Below are 20923 nucleotides of genomic sequence, written 5' to 3' on the forward strand. Positions count from 1 at the left end.
GTCAGTTCTCTTGCTAGAGATTAACAAATTTTGGGAAAAAAATCTGTCTGGTTAATGGGTCCCTTCCAAGCATCTTCTTTATTGTCACGAAGAACAAATGAACAGAATTGTTACATTTGCAATTTATTGAGTGCACTGCTTCTGCAAAAATCTAGAAATATTGCTATGTTTTCCATTTCTGTCTGGCCATCTTTTGTAGCTACTGCCACACACAGAGTGAGACAGAATGCTCTTGGCTAGTTAGGGGGTCTCAGTCCTTGGTGTGCTCACTTGAAAACACTTTTTCAATCATCCTGTAAAAAAGTTCCAGAGACAGCAGAAACTGTCCTCAGGACACTGCTCTGATGGAAAGGCAGTCATGTTCTTCAGGTACCACACTCTTGAGAGGAGAAGAGCTCGTTCTGCAGCTCTCCCTGCCCTCAGTCTCAGGAATAACCATTGTAGAATTTTGAAGTTTGGGATGTCTCCTTTTGTTATGCCACATCAAATTTTGTTGCATGGAGCTTTGTTATAAGACACTCAATAATGTGCAGTGATGGTGAAAGACTTGACTGTTTAGGGCAGGGAAAGAACCAGCCAATATTCACACTAAAATTTCATTTTAGTTTAGTTCTCAGTGTAAAACACTGAGTTCTCACAAAGCACAATTGTATGATTAGCACTACATTCATCCATAAATATTCTGAATGGGGATGGCTAAGTCAATTCTTTATCCTTCTGTCAAGAACAAGGAAAGCCAACATTTCCTGTGAAGACTCTCTCAACCAGGCCCCTCACAAATATATTGAACTTTTAATATATTTGCAGAAGGAACACTGGAAGATTCAGGTTGGAAAGGGCCTTGGGAGGTCTCAGGTGGTGATAAAATTAGGCTATGAGATTAGATCCAGGTGCTCAGGACTTTATTCACCTGGATCTTGAAAATCCCAGAAGATATTGAGTGCATAGAGTCCTTGTTCTGCAACTTGTTCTGCTATTTGACTTTGTCTCAGGGAAGAAGCTTGCTTTGATTTATATCCAGCCTGACTTTCTTTTGTTTTAAGCTTGTGCCCATTATCTCTTGTATTTCTGCCATGCACTGCTGACCCTGACAGAGCTTGGCTCTCTCTTTATTACCTAATTACAGGCACTGGGCAGCTGCTCTGAAGCCCCCCCATGTCCAGCTAATCTCCAGGAGGAGCAACCCCAGGTTCTCACTGCAGGGCAAATGCTCCTCCCCAGAACATCTGGATAGCTCTCCACTGATCTTGCTTCAGTTCATCACAGCTGGCTTTGTACTGTAGGCCAAAACATTGAGCATAGGTGCCATTTAATGAGCTCTGAGCAAAGGGACTTTATGTCTGTCCTTGCTGAATTCCATTAGGATCCTGATGCACATTGCTCCAGTCCACCTAGGTCCTTTTATCAGTCCTGTCTTGAGGAGATCCACTGCCACCTCCAACCAAGTGTCATTCTCTAACTTAATGACTGTTGCTTATCTTGCTTGAACACTTGCCCATAACTTGTTGTTTTCATTTTCTTACTTTAAATTAAATTTTATTCTTGATTTTCATCCTGACTTCTCTGAGTAAACTGGATGTTTATAAAAGGCAGTATACTAAAGCAATTCATTGCAGCTTATAGTTTGTGATATATGCAGTTGTTCTTAGCTCACCTTTGAAGAGATCTTCCAGTCACAGTGAACTGCAGGAGAAGTATTTCTCCAAAATACATTCAAATGAGAAGGTGATCTTCCTGCTTTTGGCCAGGTCTGGCCACATTAGACATCTTTAAAATCTCCTTCAAAGAGTATCTCAAATTCAGTGGTTTGCTGTGCAGTCCAACAGAATAATGTTGAGGACTATTACCTAAAACATATAAACTAAAACTATGCAAGATTTTTACTTTGACTTTAGGCTTTATTTTCAGTATGGATTTTTTATTGCCTTCTACAGAAGTTTGGGAAGACTTTAAATGAACTTTTGGAGTCCTAGAATATATCAGTTTCAAACAACGGCACCCCACAGTCTGGAACCCTAATTATCATTGATATTAGTGGTATTATTTCACCTGAATATCTTGCTGCTTTACAGCAATGCTGCCTTCCCTCATCTTCATGTGGCTTCTTCCCATAATTTATTGTCAATTTTTCATAGTGGTGCTTCTTATATGTCTCTGTAACTTTAGAACTGACAGTTATAACAATCTAATTTTGGTCCAGTATGCATATCCTATTGATGCATGTATTGCCCTTTTGAAGTTATTTTAAAATTCTGTTTGTAGCCAGATAAAGAGTTAACCAACAGAGTTGAAATTTATCAGCTTAAAGCATACAAAGTCCAAAGCCACCCTAGTTTAGAGAATATTTGCTGTAATTTTAGACAGATTTCTACCTGAGTTTGTTGATGCCTGCCCCCTTAAAAAGCCTCCTGCACTCTGAGCTTAGCTACTTTGTGAATAGCACTGAACATTCAATTCATTCAATGCCAGGAATTAGGAACACTACTAACCTCTGGTAGTATTCTAGGAAAGACAATTTCAATTTCCCCTGTAATAAGACAAAATATCTGAACCACTTTTTGATTAAGAACTTTGTTTGGCATGTAAGAGAAGATAACCAACTGTTAACTCATCCATTATGCAAGTGATGTGGCCACCATTCATCCAGTTCTTGAATATCTACAGTGAAATACATGTCTTCTGAAGCTCAGTTCACATCTGAGCCATCTTTGTCAGAGTTTCACAATGTGAAAAAAGTGAAAGAAAATTCCATGGTTCAGTATAGGGTTATGGTAAGGGGGAATACTCATTTATGAGACTTGTTTATAAGGTTTAGCATTTAAAAGACTCAAAATAACCTAAACTTGAGCAACATTTACTTCTTAAAACCTGGCTACTGTCCTGCTCCCTTTGACCTTTTTGCTGAATTGAGTGCTAGCAAGCATGGTCTTACTCAGTTTTTATCCATGCTTCTCCACTATCCATCCCTTTGTCACTGATCATAGGTAACTGTAATGTAGTAGCAGTCATCACCACAAATCTGTAAATGTCTCTGAATCTCACAGCTTGTCTACAATGCCATTTATTGACTTCTTGCACTGGTGCAAACTCTTCTGTACATATGCATTGAAGCTGGCTCAGCATTCCTCAAATAAATGTGACATTGAAGCCCACAGGCTTGTGCTACAGGTACCCCTGTAGAGGAGATGCATGTGGCCACTCTCATCAGAAGGATGTTTCTAATTTCTTTAGCAGTGTTCTCTGTATCACAAGAGCTTTGACCACACAAGGCTTGAGCTCTTCTTTTAACTTCCTGGAGAGAGTAAGCTGTCTATTCCTGAGCAGGATAATTTAGACACACGAGTTCTGACAAGGCAAAAGTGTCCTTGTCACCAGCATGTTGGGTCTAATCTTTGCCCAGCAAGATGATGGGTCAGAAATAGTGTCTTAGGCTCCTCACTTGTAGCTTGGAGCCTCAACACAGATCTTGATTCTGCACTGATCCTTGATTTCTGATGCCTCTGGGAGATTTCAAAATCTGTCCTCCCAGCTCTTGCTCTGTTAATCCGCCAGAAATTAGAAGTCTCATGTCAAACAAAGATGAATGTGCTCCATGGTATCTCCTCAGCTACTCTTGATGTACACTGAAGTATTTTTAAACTAGTTCATATGCCAAGCTATGAATAAGAAGCACTGGGAGCTCTCCCATTGGGATAGACCTCATTTTCTGCTGACTCTATTAAAGGGTTAATAAACTTGCACAGAGATAGAATATAGAAAATGGAAGAGTTGGAAGAACTAATTCATTTAATAGCATATAAATTTCCACAATTATACATCAGGGCCTTGAGTTTCACTGGTGAATTGATATTGTGTATACCATGATATTAAGAGAAAAAAGCTGATATCAATTTTCTAGCTGTAGACTTCAGGAAAAGTTGACAATAGAAAAGCTGCATGAAAGAAAGTAGACATTAATTTTTAAGATCTAAAATAGCTTTTATTGCTAAGAGGTTTCACAGTCCTTCATATTGTTAGAGAAACTCAAAAGATACATAGATACTAAAAAAAACCTTCTCCTTGGAAGAAGAGACAATGTGGCTGAAGTTGACTCTAATCTAATTTAGATTTTGTAAGTCGAATGTGGAAAAAATGGTCTTAGTAAGAACTAGTTCTACCATCATGTTTTAATAAGGAAAGTAAATGTTTTTTCTGTGTGCACATGCATGGGAGGCACAACAGAAGTAAATCCCTGTATCTCTACTGTTAGAACATTTAATGTTGCTTTCACTCTTTGGGACATACTTTACTTCAGGAATTTCCCATTTTTGAATTCATTATAAGGACATAAAAATAAACAAATTGCACAGACATGAGAGATGCAGTACAAGTATACTTCCCAACCAATCCATGAGGTTTTTGCTTCCATCTTTAACCAAGCTCTGTCAATATAGGAACAGAAATTTTCAGCAAAAGAGTTTTGGTTTTTTTTTTCTGAAGAGCAAAATTTGCTTGCACTCCTTATTATGTAATGCACTGAGAATGCAAAATGTCTGGTAACACTGATAAGTCACCTTTTTGACTTATAAAAATATATTCCCACTGACTACTAAAGCAGTGTTGCTTAAGGCTAATGGCATAATAGATACAAATTCATCCCATAATCCTTTTAATCTCAGTAAATATATTGCAAATGTTTAGTGTCTATTGTGGCAACATAAAGCAGAAGTCATAATTAGCCTAAACAAAACAAATCATAGGAGAGTTTTAAAGTGTGTTTCCAATTTCAGAAAAAAAGCCTCATAGATTTTTCTTTTTCTTTTTTTTTTTTTTTTCCACATCTTGAATCAGACATCAGCAAATGTGTTTGTATGTGAGCATTTTCCCCAAAGCACTGAGAAGAATGTTATGTGAGAATTATCTTTTCCATTCACAGTCATGCTGCTATTTGGTCACATTTCAATCCACTGAAAAAAAAAAATAAAGAAGGTAGGGGAATTGGAAGCACAGCAGAACAGCTTAAATTATTTCAAACTTCAATGGTGCTGCAACCCTTAACAGAAGGCAGAGCTCAGTTGTGTCCATGGAATGATTCCATATTTCTTAAAAGAAAAAAAAAAAGAGCTAATAAAAATTTTTAAAAGCATTTTGTTCTTTAACATTAACAAGCTGACACAAAAGATTTATTACTTACATTTATTTTCTTTTCTGTCTTTTTCTAGTAAACTTGTGCATTCTGTAAATAAGAGAGACAAATTTCCAGCAAGTGAGCTTCTTTCCCTTCTTCCTTCATGTTTCACTTTCCTCAATTGCTCCTTGTATTTTTAATTAAGGTCATCTTTCTTTTTCATTCATTGATTGTAATGACATTTATGTTGAGAAGGTGATAAGGAGTGGTCAAGTATCAAGTTACACTTTCTTATTTTAAGTACTGGAATATAGGAAAATCTGCTTTATAGGACCCCTGAGATATTTTTCTGTCTGAAACAGCCTTGTCAGTAGGTTGTGCTTCTTGCTAAACAAAAAGCTGTATTTTGCTGCTGAAAAATCTTCCTGAGCAGTAAGGCAGAGGAATATGTTCATATTTTATCAACCAAGAAGTACACACATAATTGAGGGCTCATTAACCCTCATCAAGTCACATCTAAGAAATTTCCTGTTGCACCTCCCCCTTTATGTATTTTGAGTATCAGTTAACAGTTTAGGTCTATTTTGTGGCTGCCAGGTCTTCCAAATGCCTTAACTAAGATAGTCATCCTTTCAAATGCAAATTAATAGTTTTCTGCCCTCACAATTGCATACTAGAAACATGGGAGTGCTTTACACCCTGAAAAATTATAATGGTTGTATAGAACTCTATGTCAAGGAGGTTCTGTTGCCTTTCTGATATTTCTAAGGTGATATATATTTTTACCCCCTTTCCTCAGTTATTGATGCTATTGGAATGATGATAACAGGAATATCCCCAAAGTTTTTGGTTCTATTCAGTATTAGTACACTTGCCAAATAAAATCAATCATAGACACACAGAATCATAGAATGGTTTGGGTTAGGAGGGACCTTATAGATCATCTAGTTCCACTCTCTGCCGTGGGCAGGGACACCTTCCACAAGACCAGGCTGCCCAAGGCCCATCCAACCTAACATCAAACACTTCCAGGGATGGGACACCCACAGCTTCTCTGGGCAACCTGTGCTAATGCCTCATACACTAACACTACACAATTTCTTTCTAAAATCTAATCTAAACCTACCCTCTTTCAGCCATTGCTCCTTGTCCTGCCCCTACATGCCCTTGTAAAATGTCCCTTCCCAGCTATTTGTAGGCAGGTTTTAGGTACTGAATGGCTTCTCTAAGGTCCTTTCAGAACCTTCTCTTCTCCAGGCTGAATAACCCCAGCTCTCCCAGCCTGTCTTCAGAAGAGAAGTGCTCCAGACCTCTAATCCTCTAATGTTGGTGCCCCTTCTCTGGGTGTGTTCCAGCAGTTCAATATCCTTCTTGTGTTGTGGGTCCCAGAGCTCAGTGGAACACTCCATCTGGGGTCTTGTGAGAGTGGAGTAGAGGGGGAGAATCACCTCCCCTCACCTGCTGGACACATTTCTTTTGATGCAGCCCAAACTTTTGGCTTTCTGGGCTTCAGGGCTTTCTGGATCATGTTGAGCTTCTTGCCAACCAACACCCCCAGTTCCTTCTACCCAGGGCTGCACTTGATTCATTCTCTGCCCAGCTTGTGCTTGTGCCCAGGATTGCCTCAATCAAGGCTCAGCCCTCTCTACTTGGCCTGGTTGAACTTTATGAGTCTGTCCTAAGCCTGTCATGGTCCCACTGGGTGGCATCTCCACCTCCAAGGTGTCAGCTGCTCCACACAGCTTGGCACCTTAGGCAGACCTGCTGAGGGTGCATGGATCCCACTGTCCTTGTCACCAGCAGTGTTAAACTGTGCCAGTCTCAGTGTGCACCCTTGGGGGGCTCCACTTCTCACTGCCCTTCACTTGGACATTGAGACACTGACCCCAACCCTTTGAGTGTGACCCCCCAGACAGTTCTTTATCCAACAAGTTTTCAACCAAACCCACACATTTCCAGGTTGTGGACAAGGAGACATTGTCAAATATTTTGCACAAATTCAGGCAGATGATGTTGGTTGCTCTTCCCTTATCCACCAATGCCATAACCTCTCTGGTTATATCAAGGAAGAAAAATCACAAGTCATATATAAAGTAATAAAGTTACATTTAACTTAATATTTTTATATTATTTCAGAGTGTTTCTTTTATTTCTATTGTCTATTTCTATTGTTGGCTTTATATATTTTTTACTTTAATACCCTAAGTGTTCAAACTTTTGGAGTTTTTTTCTATATTTATGGTTAGAAAGCAGAATTTTCTCCTGTGTTGTTTTGAAGTAAAGAGTTGTCTAGTTTTGTCACTAACTAGCTACCAAAACACGGGGAAGCAGACTTGAATCCTGTAGCCACAATTTTTCCACAGTGTAGCAAAATCAGACAGGTATGTTTTTCAAGCATTCAACTGCTTCAATTTTTAGTTGTATCCTCTAAAATAATGCAAAAATAAATTATTGAAGTTGGTTTCAGGAGAAAAAAATGCATGTAACCTAATTTTATTTAAGTGGCTTGCTCATGATTGCTAAAAATTACTCTTAAAAAAAATGACAGCAAGTAGTTTTCTTCTGTACCTTCTCACCCAGAAATGAATATCAGGGATCATTTAATGGCTGATGCTGAACTGCTCCTTCTATATTCAGTATATTGGTAGCAAGTCATCTTCAGCAGTAAGTGATCAAAAATGCTTATAAATTAGTCTACTGAGATAATCCTACTGAGTTGTAAATATCTAAAAGCATATGAAATAATTTATAACAGTACTGTTTTATATACAGAAATAGGCATTGCATTGATCTTCATAGGCTGATCCTTTTTTTTTTAAACAATGGATGTTTCATTGTGATGGCAGTGCTGCTGAATGAGTGCTGGAGTCAGTGAGGTTCATCAGTTGCTGACATTTGGTGCCTTTTTGCTGCTCTGTCTTCTCTATCTATTATGAGCAAGACTAGATGGCCTGATAACAGTGCCAGGCAGTGGGAGAGTTCTGTGTACACTGAAGGTCCCTTATATGTCAATAATGGAGTGCAGTTCTGAGAAATATTAAGTTATATTCCAGAAATACCTCCTACTGCCTACTGAAGTCAATGAGAAAGACAAAGCCAGAAAAAAATTCAGTGCTTACATAAATTGTGGTTCCTCAAGCTGCTCTGCAATCCTTCTTGTACATGGTCCAGACAAAAAAAAAAAAAAAAAAAAAAGAAAGTATTGGGAACTGGATTTGGATTCTGCTGTCCATTTACTAGCAATTGTGAACTCTGGCACCAAAATATTTTCCAGGTCATTTTCTTTTCAGTGAGTTACATCTGCATTACATCTGCAATCATCTTGCTCTTCTAACTTAGTATAGAATATTTATACATATGGAAATGCACACAGAAATCAGAGTTGTCCAGTGGAATAGAGTTGTTTCTGAGTGAAATGGGAAGCTGCTGCATGAGAACATTCTTTGTACATCATAGATCTGAGGAATTAATGAAATGTCTCAGGCTGAGTCTGCAGGAAGATGTAGGTCTGGTATTCTCCTGTTTTCTGAAAACCTCCCTTCTGGCATGAAACTGAGTGCATAAATTCAGGTCTGTCTGAGATGAAGTGGAACACACACAACACTCCCTGCAGCCCCTCAGGTCTTCCTTGGAGGCTTTGTGACAGTGTTTCTTTTGTGAAATTAAAACAGATGATTGCAACCACAGGAGGTGGTTACAACCATGTATTACCACTTCTGGAGTAATTTGAAAAACTTTTCATCACCAGTGTGTCTCAGGTATGGAAAAAGTTCTGCCCACAGTAACCTCTCCATGTTTCATGGGTTATCTATGTTATATAGGGAAGATTTCTCTCAGTGTCACACATGCATTTCCATTCCCCCAAATTCCCAAACAATATGCCATCTGGCAGTATATAATCTCCTGCTGTTCAAAGGCAGAAACAATAAATTTATTTAAACACAGCAGTATTTAAAGCAAAAAAAGTAATCCTTTTTCCGTAGAACAAAATTATGGTATAACCTCCTCTCAAAAGTTACATCATAATGAACTCTTGTACACCTACAGGAAAGCATTGTATTTTCATATACTCATGAATGTGGAAAACAGGGGTCTGGAAACTTTGACAATGGTAGTTACCATCTACATAGGTATTTTTCTGCTCTGTATGGACCTGTTCAGTGCCTACTTAGTAAATGGAAGGATTCCTGTTGGTTCCAGTGCTGTTTGACTCTTCTATATGTCATTCAAGGGCTATTTCATCATGCTCTATTTCATCATCTTATTCTTACTCTTTTGCATGTATAGATAAAAAGATTCCTAAAGTCTGTGTTTCGCTCCAGATGGTGCATTAGGTCATTATTGGTTTTTTCTTATCATGTTCTCCAGCGAGTAAGGAGCAAAAAAAAAAAACAACAAATATATACATATATATTATATTAAAAAATCATCTATCTCTCTCAGTGAAAGAGGGAGATATTTTTACAAACTAAAAAAGGATATTTTCTTGTCCACATGCAGTCAGCTTATTGACTGTGAACATGAAATGTGTCAGGATGGTTTTTTAGGCATCTTCCCTCTGTTTAATTTGCTGTTCTATCCATTGTTTTCTTCATTAGCTTAGTTTCATCTTAATAATTTGTTTTACTTTCTTTGCTATTACATTGTTGGCCATTAGAAAGCCCTTTCCTTCCAAAAAATTCTTTGCCCAATTTGTTTCCCATAACAACAACAATAATAGGGGAAAAATAGTAATTTGAGGGCCAAAATCCATCCTTTGGTACTTCTTCACAGTCACCCTTTCTTGGGATTTGCACTCACATTACTAAAGCTAAAACTCTGGCCTTATGCATCACAGGCACCCCTCCACGTAGCTAGAACAAGCAACAGTAATAAAACAGAATAAGACCTCAATAATGTTTTAAAACTGAATGAATGATATGGTTAATCATCTTGTAGTATTTGCATTCTTTCCTTCCTTCCCATTCCCTTGTACTGTAGCTGATGGCTGATATTTCCTTACATCATGGGGCTTGGTGTAGCTAATACAGTAAGTGGAAAAAACATGTATTTTTGACTTCTTGGCCTTTCATTATATCACAGCTTTTGCTGTGGGAAAAAAAAAAAAGAATGCTCCAACACTTCTGTTCACTGAACCAGCTCATGTGGGAAGGGCTCTGGAGCACTCACCCATCCCTAGCACTGGTCACCTAAGAGTTATGGCACTCAGAAGGTTGGCAGAGCATTGCTGGCTCCTCTGATGTGGTCAAAGGAGAGCTTGTGCTACTGGGACAGACAAGCTGTGCTGAGGGTCAGTGGCTGTGAGAGTGCCTTTTTTAATTCCTAACCTCTCTGCCCGAGCAATACACATGCCCAAGAGTGCTGAGGGTATCCAGAGAGAAAGTCTCCATTAGCTGCCCACAGCCTTGTATGACATTAATGGTGAGCAAAAAGGTTCAATAGCAGCTAGGGACAATGTCAAAGAAACCCTTCAGTCTGATTATCCTAGCAATTACTGCCCTGCTAAAAAATTGGAAACCAAACAACAAAAATAATACATTAGTAAAAGCTCAAATAGGGATCCAAAGCCACATGTTATGTAACACAACATTAATTTTCACTTCTCTAGTTATTTCATGCCTGTGTATTTTTGAACATTTAGAGTGTTCAGTATAGATTCTGAGCTTAAATTTTCAAGGTGAAATTGCAGAAGACCTACTGGTTTTCAAAGACACTACCAAACTGAAAACCTAACAGCACATTGGTTTGTATTTTGATTTATTAGGAAGCAAGCTTAACTGAACTTACTGGCTGGAATCTAAATAAGTCTTGCTGAATTTCTGCTTTGCACCTGCAGAAGCAGCTTTAGAGAGCTATTTTTTTCTGTAGATACTGTATACTGCTTGTATAATCTTCTCAAGAAAATTATTAAATAAGAAAAAATTGTTTATAAATGAAGAAAATTGCAGTACGAATGTACTTTGCAGAAGCTGCTGCCTGCTGAAACTTAAGACAATGATCCCAGTGAAGTCTATGGGACAGCTCAAAAAAACATTCCTGTACACAATGTTTTTCTTACTGTGCTGGGATTTACTTTTAGAAGTAATAGATAGGTAAAGTGATTTGTTTGGATTTTTTTCTTTCAAAATGTTATTAAGTTTATTCCTTAGAAATTGTTATAATTTTCTATTGGTTTATTTATTACAGAAAAGAAAAAGACTGAACTGAGAGCGGAAAAATAATGATAATATTTCTTTCTTGCTTAAGAAAAAGGTAAGATTTAGAGGTACTGCAGGTACTTATTTGTGGCATACTAATAACTCTGAGGTAATTTGTAAAGTTCCCAAATACTGGCAGCTTTTGATTTAAACTTATTCAGACCTTCACAATCTTGGCTGCCTAAAAACAGATGATTTAAACTTCACAATCCTTTCCAATTAACTGAGACAATGAGTCCACTGTTTATGCCACTGTATTAACCTGTTCTGCATTAGAGAAGAAAAGGTTACATTTCATTTTTTAGCAGAATATTAGGCTTGTAGGTATTTCAGGTTCCTCAGTTTTGATTTACACTATCTCCAGTTTGGGTTTATTTTTTTTTCTTCCCACTGCATTCCCTGGGAGTTATAAATGCCCCAGTTTTCCTGGGATGTTTTTTTTTTTTTTTTGGTCCCAGGTACCCAGCTGTGACTGAAATAATGCTCCCCATCTGTGTTCATTGTTCAGATTGCTGGTGTCTGTGCAAGTCACCAGAGCTTTCCTAATAAGGTTCAGATTGACCTTTCAGAAGTTCTCAAATGCAGAATCTAACTGCAGTCACCAGCCTCAAAAGAGAGACTCCTCTGGCACTGCCCTTACACACAGCTGTAAGAAACAGTAAAGAATGGCTGTTCCAAAGCCAAAGTCAGCCCTCTGAGCTGCTCAAGAGTGCACAAGCATTGGGCAGCCAGGGGCTGGATGTTCTTCCCAGAAGGGTGGTGCACCAGATGGAGAGAGATCCTGGAGAAGGGGAGCAGACAAAGAGGAACAGAGGAAGTCTAGAGAGATGCCCTTTTAACTGATGGGCTGATTTTTAGGCAGGAAAGCACTGTCTGCTGGTTTCAGAGCCCACGTGTCCAAGGTGGGGGCTCCAAGCCCCAGGTGCCGATTCTGGTGTGGTGACCCCTGGTTCTCCTCCTTTCCAATGAGAGCACTGGAGCTGGTGTGACAACACAGGGACCCAAGTGAAAGAGCTGACCCATCTGAAAAATAATCTTGCTTGCTGGTTTGCTGCAATGCTTTTGGCTGTCACGGTTAGCAGTTGGCCAGATGAGTTCTCTCCCCTGGCTCCCCTGAGCCCAGGAGCGTTTGTGCTGACACGTGCAGGGAGACTCACTGCCAGCACTGTGGGGAAGGAGATGTCTCCTCTGTCAGAAGCTTGTGCCTAGATGAGGCTGAAACTATGGCTCATGTCAACAAAATATTTCCTGTGTTCATGAACCTCCTCCTGACTGATGTCGCCTATGGAATCTGAAATTCCAGTAGTAGCTCAGTTCAGAAGTAGATATTAACCAGTAGATATTAACCAGCTGGTTTTTATCAAAGGAAGAAGACAAGCAAGGAGTTCAGGTTAATAAAGCAGATAATGGTAGTGACCTTTCAGATGCCTAAAGACAAAATGGAATTGTTTGTGCTAATTTATATATGATTTCAATGTTATCTCATTTTAGTAAAGGACAAATGAACAATTATGAAGGCTAAGACAAGAATCCCCAAAACAGAAATTTCAATTAGCATGTTGCAAATATTCTCAGAAAACATCCTCACAAGTTATGGAACTTAGTGATGGACATCCAGATATTTGAACAATTCATTAGAATCTGGATATATTAGGGCTCTAAGTTTCAATTATTTTAACTACAGCAACATGCTAACTTGCAAGAAAGGTAATTGTTTGTGGATAAACTTGGTTCTGCAGAGTGATTCAGCAAAGTAAATAAGAATTAATAAATTAAATTTTGCAAACAAATTCTAAACCCAATATGAACAGAGCTTGTGTTACAACTGTGTGATTCCTAGAAGTTGTAAGTATTAATATGTTCTCTCCTTTTTGCAGGTTTTGCCCTTAATAAATTCACTGAGCAAGATATACAGACTTCTATACAATGCTATGAAAATTAACCAAGGCACATTACCTTCAGGAAATTTTCAAAGGTACAAAAATAATATGTGTATTCAGTAATTAATTAAACCAAATGAGCCATCATCTTGTGCTGCATAGTTTAAGTATTATGTCAGGTCAATAATTAAGCTGTAGTAAATCTTCTGGAGGTTCTATTCTGCCAAACTTTAAAGGCTCAAGACAAATCCAAGGACCCTTCACATTTTAGTAACCCAGTAAATGATTACACAGATAACTTTTCAATCCAACGTTTGCTACCATTAGCTTTCTATTTTTTAAGACATCCAGGAATTCTGTGTTTTGTGGTTATTGAATAATATCCTGTGATAAAATGTATGCCTGTCTTGAGTTTACGAAAAGGAATATTTAATAGGCTTCAGTTATGTCAAGATAAAAGTGCAGTTTTCCTTCAGGGAAAGATATACATTAAGCAAAAATAATGGTTTGGAATTTTCCCTTGTTTATGTGAACATGATGATTATGAAAACTTGAACCTAATCCCACTGTATGCAGCTGGTCATGGTAGAGAAAAAGCATTATGCAAGCTGTCTTATGTGACTCTGCCAAAGCAATTCCAAAATATCTGTGGTAGTTATGTGCTTTCAAGGTCTGGCTGACTTTTGGGTGGAACTCATAGCAAGTTGTGTGGTGACCTCGTGATGTGGGAATTATGGCAGTAGACTGAGTATCAAATCATACATCTCATCTTAACAAATAAAAATATAAAGCCACATGACAGAACACAGAGCAGGAAGTTTGAAATGCTCTGAGATTCATTTTTTCCCTCAGCTATACTATTTTCTGTCACCTCATTTACATAAAGTATTTCTGGTTAAACAATTTGCAAACGCATGTGATTTAATAGCAGGTATATGTGTGGCAGAGGTAAATTTGGACTTGAAATTAAGACATTGCTAGCAGTGAAAGACAGCTGGTATACATCAAGTTTATTTCACTCGCAAGTCTTTGTATGGAATTTTCTTGGAACCAGTTACTCTCTGACATGTTCACTCATAGTTTATTTTAATTACAAAGTATCTAAATTTCCAGATCTTCAGATAATGTTTTATAATTACTAGAATTAACATAAGATTATTCAATCTGCTTTATTTTCCCTCCAGATGTATGGCTGCAAAATCGTCCCGTATAAAGCAGATATTTTCTTGCATGCAGCATATCACAATATCCAGGCTGTCCTATACCAGTGATACAGTAATTAACTTAATTTCCATCTTAATTTTCTTTCCCAGCTATATCTAATTTTTTACTACATTTATCTATCGGTTTATCTATAATTTTCCTAGGTTCCTCTTGAAGAGGCTAGCTAGAATAAGGCCAAGAAAATGCATGCCACAGATTTCCACAGAAGTGGAAGTTATGAAATAATATGATATGGATGTGTGCTCTTGATTTTGATGAAGAGAATGGATCAGATTATTCTTTGCCATACCTTCCAGTCCTACTCAATGAAATGACAAGTGATAATCTTGATCGTGTTCCCAGTCTACCAAAGTCAGGGAACCCAATCAGTATTAAGAAGGATGTTATACTGGAAGAATTCCAAGCAATTTTTGCCGATCCAAAGGTTAATTTCTATTTTTTTAAAAACTTGAACATTGTTTATCTAATGTAAAACTTCAGTGGTTCACTCTTCATTGACTACATCATTTGCTGCTCTGGAGAGATTTTACAAAAGTTTATAATCATACCTTTTCTCTACAGATTTAGGGTCATAGTGTCTCATACAATGAATGTATAACTATCAATATACATAAATGTAATTTATATTTGTCAGTATTAGGAATGCTTTGAGAATATGAAATAAAATGTTATCACTTGCACCATGGATAAAATAGTTGGAAAGTTCCAAGAAAAATGCAAAGGCAACTTTTTGACCTGAAGGTTAAAAATCATGTCTCTTATGTATATAATCTATTAATGACACTTATCAGTGCAAAGACTTTCCTGGCACATTATCCACTGACATTCCAGGAGCCAACTTCTGTTAAGCTGAATTCAACCGAACCCTGGGGGTCAGATTTTTCAGAAATGTAGTTTCTTTACTGCCCAAACATGTATCCCAGTTCCAGTTCCAAATATATATATATATATAGGGTTCCCAGTTTTATATTTTGGGAAGTGGAAGAGCTTGAAAAACCCATTTTAGTCCATCTGAAATGAGCATGATCATGGAGAGACTTCCATGTTACAGGGCTTCAGGGAGTGAGTCTGCATGAGGTTGAGAGTTTGGGGCTGACCAGTGGTGTGTCCAAGAGAAACCTGGGTAGGTGGTCAGATGAGTCTCACAGAATAATTCAGAAAAATTCCAACAGTCAGTAGTTTGCTAGGAGAGGCTGGGAAGCTGGGGAACAGACATAGAGCATTAGAGCATGCAACATTTTCTTGCAGTTCACTGCATCAACCTTCATTTTGCTGTGTGCACACTGAGCAAGGTATTGCTGAGAGCCCTGCTTGCAGGTGTACAGCAGAGCTGCAGTCCTTCTGTAGGGTTCCTTTTTCTGTGCTGTGATACTTCACTGTTACTGTTTGTCTACACAGGATGCAGCCAAATTGAATCTGTAATCACCTTTTCTCTAGCCAGATCTTGTCAAGTGTCTTCATCTCCTTGGCTAGAAATTTTTCTTTCCCTCTTGAAAAAAGGTCACAAAGAACTACCTATCCAAAATAGGGAGGTTCTTTAGGAAAAGTCCACTAACACAGAGGTGCATCTCTGTATTGCATGCCCATACAAGTTCAGACATGCACCCACAAAAAGATTATCTGACAAGTGTGACAGGAAGCTAGTTGCTTCTGCATACCCTGTGTGTGATCTCTACCATCAGTGACTTTAGTTCTCTGAGTAGCATATTCCACTTTGCCAACACAACTGACTCTTTTTCCTCTCATATTGTCAAGTTTCTCAGTTAGGAAGAGTGGATTATATTGAAGGGGATTATAAATTGAAAGATAACGGGGGGTTCCCCATAATGCATTAGGGTAAATGATTTCTAACTACAATAGTTACAGCTGATAAAATGAGATATTAGAAAAATACATAAATTTGCCCTTTCTTTTCCTCTCCACTTTGTGACTTTCTTGCCTACATGACTTTTCTGATCTGACCTGGTAAACAAAAGCCTTTTCCATTTGGTTTTCTTTCCCATCACACTGTCACACATAAGCCTTTCCCATGTTTCTCTCTATACACTGTTGATTAAGATCTAGAGGGAGTTTTTTACAGACTGTCAATACAGTAGAAAGTCTGTGATCTCAGAGTTTTTCCTTTAGAAGCTGTGAAAATGAAGATTCTTGGCTTCGTTTTTAGTGTATCTGTAACCTACCACATGTCACTTAAATTGTTTGCCTTTGTGGCTGCTCATCCCTATTAAATTAGTTCACACCAGTAGAGCTGCAAAGAGAAAGGATGAGGTTTTTCTCCTTCATTTCCTCTTGCTACTCAGTGGGAAGGGGTTCTCAGCTGCTGATTATGTTGCTTCCTTGGTTCTCTCCCTGGCATGTTTCAGTGCATGGTGTGCCTTAATGAGGAGCAGGCGCTCAGCAGTTTGGGCAGCGCGCTCGCAAAAAGAGACATGGGCAAGAGGAAAACATCCAAATTGCTTCCTTTCCAACCTGCACCAAAATGAAGGCAGGAACTTTTCTCTAAGTTTACTCTTAGGATTTCAAGATCAAGCTGTCAAATTGCTAGTCTCTGGAAGTATTTATGAACCTTTTCCTATATTTAGGTGGTGTTTTTTTCCCTGTAAGAGCCAAGTCACTTCCTGTCCAGTATCAGTCGCTACTTACTGGAGAAATATAACCAAGCAAGAACACCAAAATAATACATAAATAATCTGATAAAAATACTTCTAATATTTCATGTAAGAAATGTTTTCAAGATGAATTTTGCAGAAGAATTGTATGTGTCATTATCTCCTCTCTCCATCCCAAACACTTCTCATCAAATGAACATATAAGAATTGTCTTTTTTTTCAGCCATACACTTACTGTAACTCGATCCAGAAGTATCTCAACATTTTTCTTGCAAAAATTCAAAGTAGCCCTAAGAAATAATTTGGATTTTAATTAATATAGAACCATAATCATAGAATGGCTTGGGTTGGATCCAAATCCCTACCCTGGGCAGGGGCACATTCTGCTAGATCAGGTTGCTCACTGCCCCATCCAAGCTTTCCTTGAACTCTTCCAGAAATAGGCCATCCACAACTTCTCTGGGTGACCTGTTCCAATGCCTTACCAACCTCATAGAAAAGCATTCTTCCTAATATCTAATCCAAATTGATTCTTTTGCCTTTTAAAGCCACTCCTCCTTGTGTGGAGTGTACAATGTCCCCCACCTGCTCTTAGGTGTTTTTGTACAATGTCCCCCACCTGCTCTTCAGTACTGAAAAGCTGCCCTAAGGTCTCCCTGGAGCATTTTTTCTCCAAGCTGAACAATCCCACCTGTCTCAGCCTGTCTTCAGAGGAGAGGTGCCCCAACCCTCTCATCATCTTAATGGCCCTGCTCTGGATGTGCTTCAACAGCTGCATGTGTTTCTTGTGCTGAGAACCCCAAGAGCTGAATGTGGCACTCCAAGTGTGGTCTCAGGAGAGTGGAGCAGAGGGGTGACATCACATCCCTCAACATGCTGGCTCTCTATCCTTTCTCTGCCCAGTCCATGTTTGTGCTTGATGCACATGCAGGACCTTGCACTTGTCCTTGTTGATGTTCTCGAGGTTCACATGGGAACTAGATCACATTATATAGTTTGGGAAATGAAGAAGACAATACTAGAAAGGAAACTCTTTTGTGATTTTACATATTAAGACCAAAATGACAAAAGAAAACTATTAAAGAAAAACCATGCAAACAGGCCGAACTGCCTAATGCCACATAAGTGGTGAGATAAAGAAATATTTAAACTGTAAATGCTTTTTGAGTGAAGCATATGGGTAAGCCTGACATTTCTTCACAGAGGGCTTTTTTGGACATCCAGAAAAAATTGCATATCTGCAACTGCTTAAATCTACTTGCAGTGAGAAAAGTATTTGGACATGTGTTTATATAAGTATATGTGCTATTGACATAGCAATGAAGCAGCTTGCTGACTCAGGGCCAAGAAACACTAATGGTAAAACTTTCTAGAATTTGTTGTTGCCTTGCAGTTTTACAGATATTAAAGACATGCAGATATAAAGACAACATTTCTTATTGTTGCCTCAAGTTGTAATCATTTTCCATACGGCATCCTCAGTCTGTCCCCAGAAGGAAGAAGAAAATAGCTTATTATTTGTGTCACATGTAGTAGGAGTAGGTTTGTGTCTTGACATGCAACCAGATGAGGTACAAGTGAAGTGCAGTCTCTCACCTAAAGAGCAGATTACTTCTGGGGAAGAATTCAACCATATTTCACACTTTATACCTCATGTAGAAGAAAAATTCATGGGTTTCCAGCCAGCTTTGTGGTTCCCAATATATAGGAGTGTGTACAGAGGAGAGAGTGGTGTATGTATGAGGCTCTCTAAGATATCATCCCCTTCTCAGCTGCTTTGGTGCTACATTGCAGTGAGAAAACTGGTTCCCTGGTTAGTTGGATAAGTGGTATTTAGAGGACTTTAGTCCTTGCTGTGGGCAAGGCTTCCTCTGTGACAGTGCTGCATCCAATGCCACAGGAAAACATTGCTTCACCACCTCACTGGACAGATACATTTAGGATTGTGAAATGCTTGAGTAATGCAGTAGTGGGATGCTCATAAATTCCACAGAGAAATTCCAGGCTTCATGGCTCAGCAGCCATGTATCACACAGGGAGCAAATTTATCTCCAGGAACTGTTCCTGGAAGCTGCAGGCCACGACAGTTCCCACTGAAGGCATTCTCAGACCCCTCAGTGATCAGAGATTCTATGGGATTTTGAAATCCTGAGAGATGTAAGTTAAGATGACTAGGGCAATAAAATATAAACACTGGTTAACAAAGCAGGTCTTTATAGCCATTAAATTTATATTTATAAATAGCCAGAGACATGACTGAGTGTCAATGTTCAACCATGCAACAAATTGAAACCAAATAAAGATATGATGACACAGTAATTGTAACTGAAATGAAAACATTCTTTTTACCAGCATTTTCAGATACTTATACACACATTAACTTTTTCTTTTAGGTAGCAGGCCTTCCCCAATTAATGGTTTAAATGGTACCAAATTAAAATATCTTGTACATTGTCTGTTCTTGAAGATTTAGAACTCTGTATAACTATTGAAATAATCCAGAATTTTGTAAGGCAGCAAAAGAAAACAGTTTTTCTTTGAAAACCCAGACTTCGAATTTCAGTTGTGATTTAGATAAATCCATAAATATCTCCACAACCATGATGCCATGGAAGTGGTGAACTGCATTTGCACTGCCTAATGCTGAGGTTACACTTAAAATTCCAGAAGGATTATATTCTGTCATGTTCAGAGCAAAGTGAGTGTATTTTATGTCTCAAAGTACTCATCAGGATCATGATGAATTTTGAACCATTTAAAAGAAGCTATGCATTTTAGAATATTTTGGAGTGAATGTGGTGATTTTTATTTTTCCTTCTATCTCATACCAAGTGCTATTGTACCAACTTCAGAATGCATGGCCTGATTCTCAGGTGCATGGCAATTTCCTGCTGGGGCTGTTGAGAAAATTCTCTGTTGAGACTTTTCTTCCAGTCTGAATATTGTATCACATACACAACATAGGCTGGGATTAAAATAAAGACAGATTAAGGTGAAGTATGATGCTGAAATACAGCATTAACAAACATCTAGTTATTAACTCAGAGGATGTTAACTAGAATAGATGGAAAAAATGGTGGAAAAAAAAGACAGCTGAGGGGATCTGTCTCATTCCAGGAATACAGCTCTACTGTTCTACTGACTTCTGAAAAATTTGTGGTGATATTCATTAATGTGCAGCTCTGTCATGTGGCCAGTATCATAAAGGTCCCATGTCTTCCATGGTTCATGGTGGTTACAGTGACCCTGTTAGAGTTATACAGCTTCTGCAAACAAGTTTACAAACATAATTTCTGTCTTAGAGATTACTATTACTAAAGGTCAGTAGGCTACATTAGACATATTTGTGTAGAAAAAGTTTTCTGCCTCCAAACTTTAGATGTCCTATGTAGAGTTACTCATTAGATTATCATCATTATAACAGCTGAATGAGACATCTATCTTTGGAGGACTTATCTTCTGGTTTTGCTCTTGAATTAGTTCTAAATTCACTAAGCAAATACTGCTGAATAAGAAAGCATCACTTTCAAGTTGAATTTCCAGTGTAGGATAATAGTTTATGTGCATTCTTGATCAGTATATTGAATAGTGGCAAAGTAGGTCTATTGATCAGTTTTAAAATGCAAACTTGAAATGGGTGCCCTTTCTGTCTAAATAACAGCATAAGAGACTTTTTTGCTCTAATGTTTCATTCTCTGAGTTTTTTATCTTTTTTTAGACAGGTCCTTTGTGTAAATATAAATAAAGTAAAACATTTTCATGTCACACTGTTACTTAACTATATGAAGAAAACAAGAGGGATCATTTCACCAATCATTGAAATGCAGCCATTTCAGTGATGTGTAATTTTATGGATGCTAGCAAACTAAACAAGGGGTTAATGAGCAGGAGAATAGTAAATGCTGT

The 20923-nt window shown here is 38.2% G+C and overlaps 1 protein-coding gene and 1 long non-coding RNA gene across 11 annotated transcripts in view; both read left to right on the plus strand.

Annotated features, from left to right (window-relative positions):
• Positions 1-20923, plus strand: part of LOC306799014 — a 604175-nt gene that overhangs the window by 83687 nt on the left and 499565 nt on the right. The window lies entirely within an intron of this gene.
• The window catches only part of SULF1 (sulfatase 1), a 135854-nt gene that overhangs the window by 25714 nt on the left and 89217 nt on the right, over positions 1-20923 (plus strand). For 6 of the 10 annotated variants that reach the window (XM_079299502.1, XM_079299503.1, XM_079299501.1 and 3 more), the window contains exons 3-4: positions 11294-11359; positions 13182-13279. The exons of 2 other annotated variants lie outside the window; for them this stretch is intronic. The gene's annotated coding sequence lies outside the window, so the exon portion shown is untranslated. The remainder of the gene's footprint in view (positions 1-11293; positions 11360-13181; positions 13280-20923) is intronic. 2 more of the 10 variants (XM_079299505.1, XM_079299504.1) reach the window with 1 other exon arrangement.

Source organism: Erithacus rubecula (genome assembly GCF_903797595.1).
Source record: "Erithacus rubecula genome assembly, chromosome: 3".
Lineage (NCBI taxonomy): Eukaryota > Metazoa > Chordata > Aves > Passeriformes > Muscicapidae > Erithacus > Erithacus rubecula.